This window comes from Callospermophilus lateralis, chromosome 2 (genome assembly GCF_048772815.1).
Source record: "Callospermophilus lateralis isolate mCalLat2 chromosome 2, mCalLat2.hap1, whole genome shotgun sequence".
NCBI classification, from domain to species: Eukaryota; Metazoa; Chordata; class Mammalia; order Rodentia; family Sciuridae; genus Callospermophilus; species Callospermophilus lateralis.
This window is the reverse complement of record NC_135306.1, coordinates 141252675-141269676: the sequence shown is the minus strand read 5'-3', so window position 1 is coordinate 141269676 and position 17002 is coordinate 141252675. Positions and strand designations below refer to the sequence as shown.

Here is a 17002-nt window from a genome sequence, read left to right as displayed (position 1 = left end):
GGAGTGTAAATTCTGAATGATGACACCTTGGAAAAATCGCCTCATAATCAAAAGCCTGCTCAGAGATCAACGGTGATGGAGGGAATGAGTATTCAATTGGAAGACCCAGAGTCTTTGGCTCTGTATCTTGCTAGTCCATCACCTCTGACAAGTAACTGAATCTCTCTGAACCTCAGTATCTTCATCTGTAAAAGGTGATGAAGATACTGGGATGTGAGACTTGTACAAGACGATAATGTAAACAAATAGAGCTAGGAAAATGGCCTCTTACCATCAAGTGGAAAAGACTATTAGAGAAACTAGTTTTCTTCTCTGTGTTTAGTTACCTTATTTTTAAAATTTTGAGTTACTTCTGCTTGAATTTAATTAAAGTATACAGAGAAGAATGTACATTTATGATATATGATAAGTATAGTCTCACATACAGATATATGATAATTATAGCATTTCTATTCAAATGATAACTTAAAGATAATTTAAGGAGCCAAGGCACAAAGAGGTTGAGTCCCATGCCAATATTACAGAACTAGTTGGTGACAGTCAGGAGACAGTCAACCAAAAGCTGTTAAAATTGCTGCTAAATTGGCATTAACTTGATATTCACTCAGCCAAGGGGAAGTGACAGTCACCTCATTTATATTCCGATAAGATAAAAATAATGTAGAATGACTGTCTTTAAATGTATAAACTCCTCCATTAGCTTAAATGAGGTCAAGTTAAAAATAATACCTACATACATAATATTGAAATTATTCATTCCAGTGACTATACTGTAGTCATCTGAAATACTTAAGAAAATTCCATTTATTCCACCATTGCTGATATTTATATGAATGCTTTGAGGGGAAATGTGTTCACGATCATTTTTCAAGCTATAAGCCCTGTAAGTCTTATTAATTTTATATTCATATGTCATTGAAAAATGTTTCACCAGCTTGATTACCATCCTGATTTGATTGCTTTGGTACTGAGAGTCTATTCACTTCATAAGAAAGTTATAATCACTCCCCACACAGGTTTTAAAATCCATGTGCTGATGGCTCTGAAGGACTCTCTAAAGGGTATTCTCAAACAGTGTTAGTGTGGTAGCAATGGCAGTTGGGGGGAATAAGTGCAGAGCAAGCAGGGAGCCTTGGAAGAAAGGAGCCTTGCTTGGAAGTATGCACTTTCTCCCATTGGTTGGACACTGTCAAGGGCTCTTTAATTTGAAGCTTGATGAAATTGTGCAAATGACTTACTCTCTTTGTGTATTCATGCACTCTTATATCAAATATCCATTTTGGCATTGAGAAAGCATTAAGGTACTAAAATGTCAGTGCTGTCATTCAGTAAATTATTTGTTACTTTTTTAGGTACTAGGAATTCGCCAAAGTCAACTGAGCTTAATTTTATGTCACATTAGGAAGGTTTTGTGAAAAACAACAAAATATTTAATAATTTATGAAGTCAGGGGACAAATTTTACACTTCATGTGAAAGAGCTAAGGAAAAAAAACTTACTTCAGAAGTTATTACTCTGCTGACAGCACCTGTGTTCAGTATAGTTTTATCATAATTTGTAATTGAAGATTAGTGTCCAAAGACAAAGTTGGGAAGAGCCCCCAAGTTTTCCCAGGTAAGAATGATAAACCTTAAAGGAACATTAAATATTCTTGCATCACTACAGTTTCATGCCACTTTTACATTTCAAGCATATTTAAACTTCAGTAACTGAAAATAAAAGAAAAAAATATGTAAGTAATGGTATGTGATATTTGCAAGGCATGTTAGACATTTATATTCAACAGCACAGATGACTTTTCATGCAAAAATTATGAATTTTCATGCAAATACAAAACAATGCCAAGAGGAGGAAAGCTTGGGGTGATAACATACAAACAGATGTATAAAGTAGAGGCCATTGGGGCCTAAAATGGGATTGCATGCAAATCATATTAAATTGTCTAAAGGGTCAAAGGAAAATGAAATGGTGTTGTCTGTGATTAATTCTTTTATGTTTCAAAGCAATGACTGTAACGTGTTAACATTTCCCAAGTATGAAAATGTTGTGTGTCATGAGTTATCTGATTAGGTCATAATACTTAGCACCACACTTTTTAAGAGAACAGAAGAGTTCCTAATACCTCAGAAATTATCTAACATAGTCTTATTAGCAAATGCCATTTTGCATTAGAATTAAAGAGAAGGTAAAAAATTATTTGGGTTACATTTCCTCACATTCTGGACACAAAACCAAATCACAATTTTAGCTCACACAGATTTAAAAAGTCATGTTTAGGGTCTTAAACATTTCAACTCTAAAAGACTATATGTGGTTTATAATGCTCTAATATTATTCTTTATTTTTATTAGACAGGTATAAGACTATTATGGAAGCTTTTTGTTGCTGCAATTGGTTTTTTTAATATAGAAAGGAAAATTTGCAACAAGAGTGCTTAGATGAAAGTAATAAATTAGTGAGCACTTTTTCTATTTATAGAATGCATGATTCTAAAGTAACTGAAGGCCAGTTTACAGCTTTCTTCTTAATCATACTTGATTAATGCATTATAGCATCTTCAATCATGCTCTATCGCTATCATGGCAGAAAATGTCTTTGAATAGAGACTTCAAAAATACTAATTAAATGTGTAAGTTGGCATATGTTAAGAATTCTTCTTTGGAATTTGACCTAAATTGCTGTGTTCTTATGAATTAAAGTGATAAAATAATACCTAACATTTATTGAGCACTGTGTGTCAGGCTTGGTCCTAAATACTCTATCTCTGCTAATTTCATGAATTTTCATGCTTGCCCAGAGTCATACAGATAGTAAGTAGTGAAGTCAGAAAATGTATTTGCAAATATTCCTGGTTGCAAATATTGTTGTTCTTATGAGCACAAGACATTTCTGCAACCTTAGCCTGCTTCAAGTTTATAATTAAAATTATTGGCATTTAAGTGATATTGCAATCTGTTTAAATCTAAATCTTCACTGCTTAGAGACTACTTAAGCCATCAGATACTACTGAATTCAATATATCTTTTGATCATGCTGCTACAATTTTCTGGATACCTATTCACATTTTTGAAGGCTTTATCACATTTTTTAATTCTTATGATAATGAGAAAAAAAATTCAGTGGTACAGGTCATGCATGGCAATTTAAAGAAAATTTGACAGGCAAATCTATAGCAAAAAGTAAATTGGTGGTTGCTTAGGGCTGGGGGTACAGGGAGCAGAGAGTGGAAACTAATGGGAATGGGGTTTCTTTTAGGGGAGATAAAAATGTTCTAAAATTATATTGTGGTGATGGTTGTAGAATCCTATACATATGCTAAAGCACACTGAATTGTAAACTTTGAGTGGGTGGACAGTATCCTATGTGAATTACATCTCAATAACTCCATTTTAAGAAAAAGAACCCCTCCCCAACCCCACACCATGAGTTGAAAGGAAACAATGAGTAGGTTTTCTCATTTTATATGATGTAAATAGTTTAAAATCTTTGAGTGAGAAGAAGCCATCCTTTCTAACCCTTGAAATCAGGCAGCAATGTCTTTTGTTTATCTGATTTTGTTTTATCTCAGTTAAATGAATACCCTTCATGTTGTGACAGACATTAGAATATCCGCATCCTATCATTGTCTCTCAGAAGTTGCCAGTTTTTAGGCCAAATAGCATGAAATTGCCCATCCTGACACCAAGATGTAAGGCATTGGTGAGATGGCTTAAGATAAAATACATGCTCCATGAAGAAAGAAAACAAGACAAAAAACAATCACTCTTTTTTCCACTAAAATTCCACACCCTTCAGGACACATGAGTAGATCTTGACATATATCCTTTCATACAGAAAACTTCAAAACTAGGAATACGATCAGTTTTTCTTCTCATCTGCCTGTCTTAATTTCTCAAGCTTTAAGTGTTTCATAGTTCTAAATTGTCACCTTTGTGATAATGTATTCTGGTGGAATTTGAATTTAAATTTATACTGAGCTCAAATAAACGTTTTTGTAGCCATCTTATTTAATTTTTTATAAAGACTTTTTTCCATTTAATGGTGTTCTTTGGGGGAAATTTTTTACTATAAATTTGGGCTACCACCTTATATTACATATCTTATTTTCATACACATTCAAAGAGTTTTAAAGCAAGAGCTGGGCATCGTGGCACATGTCTGTAATCCCAATGGCTCAGGAGGCTGAGGCAGGATGATCTCAAGTTCAAAGTCAGCCTCAGCATCTTAGCGAGGTCCTAAACAACTCAGTGAGACCCTGTCTCTAAATAAATTATATAAAAGGGCTGGGGATATAACTCAGTGGTTAAGGACCCTTGGGCTTAATCCCTAGTACTGAAAAACAAAAAAAACAAAATGAAAACGAGAAAAACAGATCCCTATGACTAGTGGACTTGTGGTGGTGGCAAACAGTTTATTGTTCATGGAAATGTGGTAGCTGATCTTCTTTGACCTCAAAATATAAAATTCAACTTAACTTTTGATTCCTTTCCAAGAAAACAATTTTATCAGGATCCAACCATTCTAAAATGGTTCTGAAAAATGGAATCCCAGGTGAGTCCCTCACCCCTGTTTTTTTTTTTTTTTTAATTTTTTCTACTTACATTATTTCGGGGCTGGTTATGCTAAATAAAACCTTATTACTTTGCAGTCCAAGTCGAGGCTTTATTTCAGTTGAAGAGATGAGGTAGCCAAGAGGCTCTACAGAAAGCAAGCTTGGAATCATAAAGTTGTTGCTGAAACTTATGCTGGACTTTATGGTCACTCAGATGTGCAGCAGGTAGAGTTTTTTTATTTTCTTAATTTTGAGGTCCAAGACATCCACATTTGGGATATCATTTCTGTTCCTTCCAAGGGAATGCAAACCTCTTCTCCCTCATTCTCCAGCAACCTTAACCTACTACTTGCATTTCTCTGTTTCTCTTTAAAGCAAAACAACTCAAAAAACCATCCTTCTGTTTCCCTTATTTGAATATACTGAGTCACACTTTAAATGCTTTGATATCACATACACTAAAGGTCAGGAACTGGCTCATAGGCCAGTCCAGCCCACTGCATGATTTTGTAAATAAAGTTGAAATAGAGCGCAATCAGGCCCATTCTGTATGTATTCTACAGTTGTTTGGGTGCCACAACAGCATTACTGAGTAGTTGCAACAAAGACTATCTGGCTCCAAACAAAGCCTATAATCCTTTGTATCTGCTCCCTTTCAGAAAAAATTTTCTGACTACTGACAAATACTGCTTTATCTAGGGTCATGAATGAGCTCAGGGATGTTTAATATTTATTATTATTATTATATTTATTATTATTTAATATTTATTTATTAATTCAACATTTACTCAGGTCTTATTTTACTCTATATTTGATCTATCCATTAGACATAGTTCATTAGATATTTCTCCCTGAAACACTTGCCTCCTTATACCTCTATATTGTCTTATTACTCCAGGAAGCCACTCATCTGGGAATACTGAGCTCAATCCTTGGTTCTCTCTTTCTTCCCTCTTCTCTCCCCGACTCGTTCCTTAGGCTATCTCTCATGCCAATGACTTGATTATACCCAAGTTTATCTCCAGCTTGGAATTTCTCCCTTAACTCCAGGTTCATGTACCCCATTGCCTACTTAATATCTCTATTTAGGGGGCTTATCAACAGCTCTCAAACCAAACACTTGGTCTTTTTTTCCATACCCTACAAACAACAACAACAACTTGTAACTCTGATTCCAAATGTTGATTCCAAAACATCAGCTTTTAAAAAAATGTTATCTATGCTGTGTTTAGAAGAATACAGGCTTTTAATTTAAAGTACATGAGAGGTTGAGATGGTAGAACAGAAGTGTCCAGCACTCACCTCCTCCTCCACAAAGAATAACAAAAATAATGGTGCATTACTTGTTTGTGTGTGTGTGTGTGTGTGTGTGTGTGTGTGTGCGCGCGCGAGTAATTGTTGGAGAACATTTGAAATCAACAAGAGACTGGAACTTTGTAATATTCCAAGACTTGGAACAATAGCATAGAAAGAGAACAAAATATTCTGGTATCTACCAACCTAGCTCTACAATCAGGGGATGAGGGTGAAAGAGTCCCAGAAAACTCTTATCAGTATGAATGCTGGCAGTCCCAGCTACTGGAAAGCTTCAAAATACTCAAAGGATGACAACCCATTTAGATAAGCAAACTGAAATCTGAATAGTAGCCTTGCTTTGGAGAAGAATCCTACATCTTCTCCTGGTGAGCACCCAGGGTACTGTAGGCAGGAACCATCTTGAGAGGGAGTTATTGTCTGAACTTAAAAAATCCCCGGATATTCCCATTTCTGGGGCTCTAAAGACATTCCACTGCATTATTTTGAGTGGTAGTTGCCTTGTATACACAACATGGCCCAGTGAACTTGCTATATAAGACAGGTGTTGTAACAGAGGGGAATGGCAGGTGCCACCCTTGAGAACAAGGAAATAAGGTTCTGTCCTCTGAGACCAAAGTTGTGACCAGAAACAAATGGATTGGCGCCAGTCCTTATGTCCCCCATTGGGCACAAGTGAATGTATGCCTGGCACTGCACAGTGCTCAAATGCCTGTACTGATGGTGGGAGAACACTGTTGTTCATGCTGCTGCTCTCTCCACAGGAACATGCTGAGGAGATTTTGAGCAAATCCATGGCTATGGCTATTACCCTGCATTCTACAGCTCAAGAACCTGGGAGGGGGCAGAAAAGCCCCAGCTTCAGCCATCACCCCACCACTGGGTACAAATGATCAAACAGTGCCCTTAGGAACTTTGCCCAGCACCAGCCATAGCCTTGCTTCTGGGTGTTAAATGCCACTGGCAGAGAGGATCACCATCATTCTGGCTACTACCCCACTTCTGCACCTTCCCTTTCTGACCACAAGCTGCTATCAGGACTTGATCTGAGCACCACAGACTGGTTGTGCAGTTTCCACCAATGCAGCTTCTGGGCCTGCATCACAGACTGGTCAGAGGACAATGCTTCAGGCCCCTTACTACTGCAGGGGTTCCCCATGCCAGCCAGAGACTCTTGCTAGTAGCAGAGCTAGTATCAACAGTGAATGAAGAAATGCACATCACCTGACAGGGGCCACCACTCCCATGGTAAAGAGTAGCTGAACAGCCACTATGTCCACAGCTGTCTGCATCACATCTGTCTGATGTCCCCATTCTTGCATAGCCTGTGGTGACAGAGGTTCTCTCTGACTCTGCTGTGGTATACACTTTGCTCCAAGTCATTAAAAAGACAAATAAAATATAGGGAGACTACACTATGCTGCCAAGCTAGAATCAAAGCCAGCATTGCATAACTAACCCACACCTCAAGACACATCTTCAGGAGGAATCTGCTTACTAAGAAGGTTGCCCTGTAAAAATGGTAGAGATACCTGATACACCAGATGTGCAAACTTTAACATGGAAGAACAAGAAATATGAAGGATAAAAAATATGAAAAACAAGGTAATATGATATCTCTGAAGGAACTTAAAAGAATGATCATAAAGAGTCAATAATGGCTAAACTGTGGAGCCAAACTAGATGCCCTTTCGTGGATGAATGGATAAAAAAAATGTGGCATATATACACAATGGAATTTTACTCAACAACAAAAGAGAATAAAATCATGGCATTTGCAGGTAGATGGATGGCAATGGAGAAGATAATGCTAAGCAAAGTTAGCAATCCCCAAAAAACAAAGGCCAAATATTTTCTCTGATATAAGGAGGCTGATTCATAGTGGGGTAGGGAGGGTGAGCAAGGGAGAATTAGATAAATTCTAGATAGGGAAGAGGGGTGGGAGGGAAAGGGAGGAGAAGGGGAATAGCAAGGGCAGTGGAATGTGATGGACATCACTATCCAAAGTACATGTATGAAGACTTGAATCCAGTGTCAACTTACTTTATATACAGAGATATGAAAAACTGTGGTATATATGTGCAATAAGAATTATAATGCAAAAAAGTATATATATAAAAAGGCATAAATTGGCATGAAAATACTCTATATACAAAGATATGAAAAATTGTACTCTGTGTAATAAGAATTGTAATGCATTCTGCTGTCGTGTATTTTAAAAAAAATTAAATTAACAAAACAAAAAAAATGGAGATAGAAACTCAACACATAAGAACTGTGGGATGCAGCAAAGGCAGTACTAATATGGAAATTTATAGCAACCAACACCTATGTGAAAAATAGATTTAAAATAAACATCATAATGATGCACTCCAAGGACTCAGAAAGCAAGAACAAACCAAATCCAAAATTAGTAGAAGGAAAGAAGTAATAGATATAAGAGCAGAAATAAATGAGACTATAAAAACAAAACAAAATATCGAAAAAATTTAGTTGTTAAAAAATTAGAATTGATGGATCTTTAACTGGACAAGCCAAGAAAAAGAAGAACCAAATAAAATCAAAGATAAAAAAGGAGATATTATAACCAATACTACAGAAGTACAAAGAATCATGAAGGATAATTATGGAAAGATGTATTTTAACAAACTGGAAAACAGAAGAAATAGACCAATATCTCTGAGGAACAGATAGGCAAAAATTCTTGACAAAACACAAGCAAATTGAATTCAATAGCACATCAAAAAGACTTTACCATTTTCAAGTTGGTTTCATCACAGGCCTGCAATGATGGTTTGACACATGGAAATCAGTAACATAATATATTACATCAATAAAATGAAGGATCAAAATCATATGATCATCTTAATACATGCAGAAAAAATTTGATGAATTCAACATCCTTTCATTATAAAACCCCTTAACAAATATAGAAGGATACACCTCAACATATTAAAGAGGTCATATAGATATGACAAACCCCCAGTCAACATCATTGTGACTGAGGCAAAGAGGTAAAGCTGAAAGCATCAGGAACAAGACAAGGTGTCCAATCTCACCATTCTTATTCAATATAACATTTGACAGTGTAACCAGAGCTAGGCAAGAGAAAGAAATAAAAGACATACAAATAAGAAGGACATCAAACTATGCTTGTTTTAGATAATATGATTCTATATACAGAAAAATGTAAAAACTCCACTAAAAGATTTTTAGAACTGATAAACAATTTTAGTAAAGTAGAATGACACAAAATCAGCATAGAAAAACTAGTAGCTTCTCTATATACCATAATAGTGAATTTTCTGAGAAAAAAATAGACATATGCAGAAAAGAGGGAGAAGTGAAGAAAAAATAAGGAACACAGCCAAATGAGTAATGTTTCCATTTTGTTGCATTTTTCTGTACTTATTATCTCTCTGATTTGTTTTTCTCATGAATTTTATCTCATAATTCTTATGCTTAATGGTCTGATTTATTTTTAGCCTCCTTTTATTACTAGTAATAAAAATGAGGTGGCTTAGCTATTTGCTTTATGCATTTTTGCACAGTATCACATTTTCAGCTCCATCTATTATCCATGATTCAATTATAGAAAAACTTAAAAGATTCTACTAGCATACATAACTTCAATAGATTCTATCATCTATTTTTTTTCTAATTTTCCCCTTTTACTCTCTTTCCTAACTAAAAGAATAGTTAATACACACACACACACACACACACACACACACACACACATGGTTGTATACCTTTTAGGGAAAATTTGAAGGAAATACAGAGGAAAATGTGTCTATCATCTTATTGCTGAAAAAGACCTTCTTTAACATTATTGTTTCTTCATTTAAAAAATATTTTGTAATCTTTTATAATCTTCAATTTTGATTTCTTACTGTTATAACACATAATAAAGTATTACAAACAATGGTTCTGGGATTTGTTTATATGACCTTAAAATATTAATGTCTGAGCCCTAGCTTTGAATATTTAAATATTATTATGTATACAAAAATTCTTACTATATGGTATATGACATTTAATAAAGTTCAATAAACAGTAATCAATTATTTTAATGATAATAGAAGCATCTTACCACATCATTAGAAAGTTTTTGGAAACATCAGTTTTAATGAAGGAGTACATAATAATGGAATGAAACTAGAAAGATATTTGGGAAATTCTCAAACATTTAAAAATTAAAAAATTTCAGTTAACTAATGGGTCAAAGAAGAAGTCATTAGGGAAAAAGAAAATACTTCTAGATGAGTGAGAATGAAAACACAAGATACCAAAATTTATGGGATCCAGTTAAAGTAGTTCTTAAGAGGAAAACTTATAGCTGTAACTGTCTATATTAACAAAAATTTCTCATACATAATCTAGCATTCTCTCTTGAGACACTGAAAAAACAAGACCAAACTAAACCTAAAGCAAGGAGAAAAAGATAACAATAAAGAGCTGAAATTAATGATATAGAGAATAAATAAAAATCAACAAAACCAAAAGGTGATTTTTGAAAAGAAGAATAAAATTGATAAAACTTTAACTAGACTGACAAGGAAAAAAGATCCAAGTTACTAATATTGAGAATGAGAAAAGGATACTATTACTGAACTTGGAGAAATAAAAAGGATTTCAAGAGACTACTATGGAAAACTATATATCAATAGATAACTTAGACAAATTACTAGAAAGACATAAACACCAAAACCTAACTAAAGGAAAAAAGAAATAGAAGCTCTGACTAGTCCTATAACAAGACATTGAATTAGCATTTAAAAATATTCACACTAAGATGTCTAGTTCCAAATGGATTTGCTGATGAACTCTACTAAATATTTAGAAAATAATGAACACCAATTCTCACTAACTTTTCTAAAAGCTAGAAAAGCAAACATTTAACAACTTAATCTATGAATCCAATATTATCCATATGCCAAAATTAGAGAGCAACTACAAGACTACAAATCAATATATCTTACAGACACATTGACAACATAATATTTCATCAAGTGAACTTACCACAGCTGTCTTAAATATTTTTATATTGTCTGATGCTTCTGTTGTTTACCTTTTCCTAAGTACTCTGTATTACACTGAGTGTAACATTTTTTTTTGCATTTTAGTTTATTTTCTTAGATAGGTTCCTAGAAGTATAATTATCGAATTATGAAGAGTTTAAAAATTGTAACACATTGCCAGATTACTTTCCAGTGATCTGCACTAAAGGATACCTTCATGAGCAACAATTTATTCTTAATTTTTAACTGGTCCAATGATGTACCTGATTGCTTTTCTTCTCCTTTCAAAATGCCCTGTGTTCTCTTGATTTCCTCATTATAATGTAAGATATCTATGAAATAACATTTTAAGTCTGTTGGCTCAGAGCAAGGTTTATTCAGGTACGTTATAAGAAAACACTGATACATCTTACAACTGGGCCATTAAGACCCTGTTTTTAACTATTAAGTTTTCTACTTGAACACTAACTTTTCCAAAAAGCGTTGTCACAAAAATACAAATTTCTATTGCCTTTACTTTAAAATCTGAGACTATGAAACAATAACAACAACAAAAACATGCTGTATTACATACAGATATAATGGGCAAATAATATTTCTGAGTATCTCAGGAGAGTTGTACCAGAAGTTCTGTAATCAATGGACAAGGAAAGTTTTGACTTCAACCATCACTTATTACTATTAATAGGTCTCTAAATGGCTTAAAGACTCTTTAAAAATTGTACCTTTTAAATTTTTATTGTTAGGTGGAGGGAAAGAGGGTGAGTTGTTTCCAGTATGGATATGGATGTGGACTTAAATAGACAACATGAGAGAAATATCAGAGAATTAAACACCAAAGATGGTGCTGTTGTGCTGTATTGTCTGCCACAGTTGAGTTTCTATCATAGACATTTTGCTTTACAAACTTAGAACTTTGTGTGGTCACTGGATATAGTTTTTGAAAAAAACTGAAATGGCTTTCTTCAGTTTCACTAAAGCTGATGGAAATTTTAACTTATATTGTCAGCTGAGGGGTCAGTAATTTGTTTTATTTATAAATGAATCATGATAAATTATTAATATATAATAATAATTATTAACTTTATCTATTAATTTATTTATTAAATGCCTACTGTTTTCTACTATGTGCCAAACCTTCTGCTGAGCCCTTAGCAATTTGGTCTTCATTTAGATATTCATATTTGGAACTAGTGCAAGAGATGATAAATTTAGTAATGATTTCTGAGAATGTATCATTTGCTTTGCCAATTTGTGCATCATCTTCTACAGAAGATTGCCAGGCTTTGTGATTCCAATTAATTGCTTCATAATTCTAAAATTATCTAGCATTTTATTATTAAGCCCCAAGTCCCATGGCTTATAGAACCCATAGAATCCGAAAGCAAAACAAAATTAGGCAAAACTCCCAAACCCTCCATTCCCTACTTTTGCTCACTGTCAAGAGTTTTATCAATGGGACATGATGGAGTTATTTTTAATAATTAGAAATAGGGCTCATGACAAATGTTGTTGGTCATTTGCTAATTCTTAATTTCTATGCTAATTTTTTATCACTTTTTATTTCTCCTTTTTCTTTTTTACTTTAACTGTTTTTTTTTTTTTTTTTTTTTTTGCTACAACTCTAAGGTTCTTGTCCAGGCCTATAGGACTAAGCCTGTTGTGGCCATTAGCATCCAACTGGCTAGAGCAGGCAACAGCAAGGGCTGGCATGAAAAACTATGAGCCAGACTGGAATTTCAACTTGCTGACCAGAGCCAGAGAAGGAGGGTGGCTTTTAGAGGCCAAGGGAGCCAAATAATGTCTATAGAGAGCTCAGAACCAGACCAAGGAGCATAAGGAATCCTGGGTTTCCAATGTGACTTATGCAGGTCGCCTCATATCTGTGGGCCTGTTTCTCTATCTATAAATCAAGTGCACAGATCAACTGATGCCTAAGGTTCTTTCATCTTTACCATTCTCAAAACCTGAAACCTCATTCAAGGTCAAGCTAGAAAAATGTCTTTTTATTTTAGCCCTAGCCAAATGCAGTGATAATTGAGGAGTTCTTTTATTCCCTTGATTTGCCCCTCAACATCTGGAGTTTGATAAAGTGGTTGATAAAGTCATATTTTAATTAACTTTAAGTACATAACACCAATATAGGCCCTTCTTTTACTATTCTGGTCCTTTTGCTCCTCATCACTCAAAGTCATCAGTTAGGGACTTACAGAGTTCTATAATCTTCTATTGATAACAGTTTCATGCTTCATTTTCAGCTTAACTCTGTAAGTACCAGTATCTTTTCTTAAAAAATAAATTTGTTTTGAACTCTCCACAGTGCCTCAGAAGAATACATGAAGTTAAATGGATAACAAGTACTTGGCAATGATAATAGCACTCATTACTAGTGTTTGTTAATGCTTAGCCGTTTGGCAGACGCTTCTCTAAGTGCTTTCTATGGACTAGCCATCCTAAGTGCTGTCCGTACAACTCTCACTAAGTGGTTACTAATTGTATTCACTTTTTATGTCAAGGTATAAGAATGTGAAACTGAGGAAACTACATTGAGGAAAGATAAGTCAGTAATCAAAGGGTTTGTACAACTGAGTTGTAAGCTAACTTTTATACCCAAACTGTTGGCTCCAGAGTTGACCCATTATGGGATCCTGTTTTTTCTGTACTCACTTGCAAAGATTCCCAGTCTGCGTTCCACCCTGTTCACAGCAGATAGTAACAACCGCTATTGCCAAGAAAGTCTCCTGGCAAATTGCTTGCTGTGGAATTTTATACCTTATTTCTGAAACAATCTCTGTTGCTTTATTATTTTTTTTTCCAAGTGTTTTAAGCAGTGAGAGTTCTGTGTTCATTCACAGGGAGCAACTGTCCCTCCTCAACTTTCTTTCACCATTACTAGAAATGCCAGTTCTCTGGCAATTCTTCTCTTTTCTCCTGATAATTGCTTACCAAAAGGCCAGTCTTTACTAGCTGTTTTTACATCCCTACCTTAAAGGTGATGCAACCCCTCTGGGGCCAACAGGGAAGCGGTAGCTGATTTACCCTCACCTGTGTGAGGGAGACTCTCACTTAAAATTGATTCCACAAATTTAAAATCACTGAAATCTCTCTCTTCCTGTTTCCACTACTATCTGCGGAGTTCATTTTAAGTTATTCTTCTCTCATGGGCCTTCTTTTGTTCTCTCCAAGAGCTTTGTCCTAGACAGTTACATCCATTTTTTCATGTAACAAATAGATATTGAACACATTTATAGTCCAGAAACTATGTGAAGAACTGAGCTACAATAAACTCTGAAGGACCTAGCAATTCAGTGGCAGAGAGAGAGAAAGATTCTTAAGTTACTAATACAATGTGACAGCATATACAAAGTACTAATGGGGCACGAAGAATGCAAAATAAATTCCATTGTGGAGGGAAAGATAAGCAAGCAAGAGGTGATAGGTGACAGTGCTATTGAAGGACAGTTCATCAAGTAGGATAGAGGGCAAGAGAGGAGGTCATTCTTCCAGCAAAAGGAATGAGGTAGAGTTTTTGACTGCACCCTCCTAACTCAAAGTGGGTCTTTCCCCCAATTAGAATATAAATTCATTAATAATAATAACAGCAATATTTATCCACATCATCCTCTGTGTCATTGTCAGTATACATTGTTAAACTTATTTTGTACTAATTATCTCTTTACACACACCCACACAACCCATGTAAAAACATATCTCTGTCTGTGTCATTCCATATACACAACCAAGAAAACTGAAGCTTAGTGAGATAACGTCACTACCCAGCTGGTAGGTGGTAGAGCCAGAATTGAAATTCAGCTCTATCAGACTCCAGTGCCCAACTTTCACTATTTTGATTTCTGCTTGTACTCTTCCTGGGTCTAGCAGATGCTAAGTATTCAGTAGTTGCCTAAGCAATGTCGGCTGGGGAAAGAATTGGTTCACGGTTGTCTGTGGGAGGAGAGTTGATGTTGTGGCCCACTGCGGGTAGGACAAGAGAACCTAATGACTTCATTTTATAATATGGTTTGTTCAGATGCAGGCTTGAGGTGTTACAGGGCGAGGCTGGGGTTAGATAACTCCCAGGCATTCATTAAGTCAGGGGAGTGCACAGGCTGAGATAAGAGCTTAGTCCTGGTCGGACTGGTTGAGGTACATTGCTTCTCTGGCCAGATGCATTTTCTTCTTGAGAGTCTTTGTTAAGCTTAATTCAGTCCATTGGTTGTGTGACCTTGGGCTAGTTATTTTATCTTTATAGGGTTTATTTTTCCTTATGTGCCTTATAAATTTAATAATAATGCCTCCTTTATAATGTTATTATGATTAATATTTTTAAATTCTTTTTTAGTTGTTGATATACCTCCATTTTATTTATTTATTCATATGTGGTGCTAAGAATCAAACCCAGTGCCCCACACATTCCAGGCAAGTGTGCTACCACTCAGCCCCAGCCCAGCCCCATAATGTTATTATAATTATTATCACCCACTTATGGGTAATATATGAGGCTCATTGGTAACTTGCTCAAAGTCATAAATTTAGACAGCAAGAGAGTCCTAGCTGGAAATGAGATTTCTCCACCCACAGAGCATACATCCTTTCCTCCATTATAAATTTCTACCAGAAATGCAGTAGAGGTGAACCACGCAGCCACTACAGGAGGCAAAGTCCACAGTGTTTTTCTCATCATACTACATTCTACAAATGGAAAATCTAATGCTTTCTTTTGTCTAAGTTGATGTATCTTGCTTATATTTCAAGACTGAATCAAGAAATACACTTTGTGAATCAGTATATATGTAACAGATTATGGACAAGGAGCTTCTAGGATGGATAGATAGGACACACACACACACACACACATCTAGTTAGATAGATATAGCGGTTTTATTTTCTTTTTTTCTAATTTTTTTTTTAGTTGTAGGTGCACACAACGCCTTTATTTTGCTTATTTATTTTTATGTGGTGCTGAGGATTGAATCCAGTGCCTCACATGTACAAGGCAAGCACTTTACTGCTAAGCCACAATCCCAGCCCTAGTGGTTTCTATTTTCAATTCAACTTTTCTTCACTATACTGCTGAAAACTCACCAGGCTTATATCAGAGGTGTCCTGAGCCAAAATGCAAACTGACAGAGGACTCTTCTAAGGGATCTAAGACCTGGGTGCAAGTTTTGGTTCATCTCTTCAGTCACCATGTTTGGAGGAGGTTCATGGTTTTTGGTTCACAGTTGTCTGTACCCATGTTTGGAGGAGGCTCACTTAGGTGTTGGAGTACAGTTGTAAACTGACATAGACAAGAATGCTTTGCTTATGGGACTTCCTGTTTAGAGAGGACAATAAGCAAGTATCAAGGTTCTGAATGCTGTGGATAGTCAGGAGAGACTCATGGCCCCAGCCCCTCCTATGTATATGAGCTTATGGAAAATCACTTTCTAATTCCTGAGATTCAACTTCCTCTTTGGTCAAACAGAGAATCAAGTGAAATTCCTTTACAACATTCAGAATCAACACTGTGAAGGCACCTCTTCCTCCTACCTCTCCTCATCCCCTCCCTTCCCTTGTTCCTTCAGACAGGAGAGGTGCTGAGCTTCAGGAACTGACAGTTTGCTCTTAACCGCCCACTATCAGATGTCAACTCCAGATCCAGAGCACAAAAGGCCGTCTGCAGCATTTATGTCCCAGGAATGATTGAGGACAAACCAGTAAGTTAAGTGCAATAATGAAAGTTTTTTTTTTCTTCTTCTTCTTCTTCTTCTTCTTCTTCTTCTTCTTCTTCTTCTTCTTTTTTTTTTGGTAATGTTGTGACTGATGAATAATTCTTACTTCCTGCTTGAATGAAAGGAGAATAACTTACAAATAGAGGCAAATCCATTATATAGTCTTTAGCCAGCGGCCCCATTTTAGTAGAATGAGTCACAGGCTATCGTAAATGTTGGGAATGATTATAGTAAATATTGGGAATGCGAAGTGAGGCACTCACGGTGTGTAATAATTGCTATGATGGAGGTATGTGCAGCAGGTTGTGAAGGCACCATAGAGGGAACCAGGGAAACTGGGGGAAGGCTGTACCCATGTTTGGGGGAAGGTACCCTGCAGGTGAGGCATAAAGAATGAGCAG

General features: G+C 35.7%; 1 protein-coding gene across 11 annotated transcripts in view; it reads right to left on the bottom strand.

Moving 5' to 3' along the window:
• The window catches only part of Dlg2 (discs large MAGUK scaffold protein 2), a 1165863-nt gene that overhangs the window by 29972 nt on the left and 1118889 nt on the right, over positions 1 to 17002 (bottom strand). The window lies entirely within an intron of this gene.